The sequence below is a fragment of the Octopus bimaculoides genome, chromosome 6, assembly GCF_001194135.2.
Source record: "Octopus bimaculoides isolate UCB-OBI-ISO-001 chromosome 6, ASM119413v2, whole genome shotgun sequence".
Classification (NCBI taxonomy): domain Eukaryota; kingdom Metazoa; phylum Mollusca; class Cephalopoda; order Octopoda; family Octopodidae; genus Octopus; species Octopus bimaculoides.
The window spans coordinates 66,847,952-66,848,591 of record NC_068986.1 but is presented as its reverse complement, the minus strand read 5'-3'; the positions used below and the strand labels follow the sequence as shown (position 1 = coordinate 66,848,591).

General features: G+C 31.6%; 1 long non-coding RNA gene across 1 annotated transcript in view; it reads left to right on the top strand.

Moving 5' to 3' along the window:
- Positions 1-7: 7 nt before the first annotated feature.
- The window catches only part of LOC128248042 (uncharacterized), a 77,509-nt gene continuing 76,876 nt past the window's right edge, over positions 8-640 (top strand). The window contains exon 1 of the long non-coding RNA XR_008264316.1: positions 8-274. This is a non-coding gene — a long non-coding RNA (uncharacterized LOC128248042). The remainder of the gene's footprint in view (positions 275-640) is intronic.

Here is a 640-nt window from a genome sequence, read left to right as displayed (position 1 = left end):
ATATAATTTAGCCGACAACCGCAAGTTTGTCAGACAAAAGCAACTATTATCTCTGCTCGACCTTAACGACCAATTATATCCAACATTATAAAAGGTGGAAAACATTTACTTCAAAGTCCATTTCCGGTTTAATCTCGATTAAAGGACAAAGATATACGTACATATGTCTATATTTACGATTTTCTTCTCAGAAAGAGAACAGGGCGGAGATCAAAACATTTATAATCTGAAATTATTGATTTCCAATAAATAACACTGGAAATTATAAATATTGGTAAGTGACTTAGCGTTTTTTTCATCCCTTATTATATGAATATATGAATAGATACACTTTACTTCGAACCAAAGCTCTATTAATTAAGGTTTTGCTCTATTACCGTTATTATTGGCAGTGCTTATGCATTGTCGAAAACACACATGGCATTGTATTCCACATCATGTATCGGTCATTGTAAGTTTTTTTTTTACGAAAGTCAAATAGTGAGCTAATAATATTATGTATGCATGGTGTGTGTATGTTCATGCGTGTATGTATGCATGCACAAACGTGTGTGTGTGTACAAGTGCATATATGTATACTTACGTGTATGTTCGAGTGTGAGTGCACATATATATACATATATATATATATATATATATA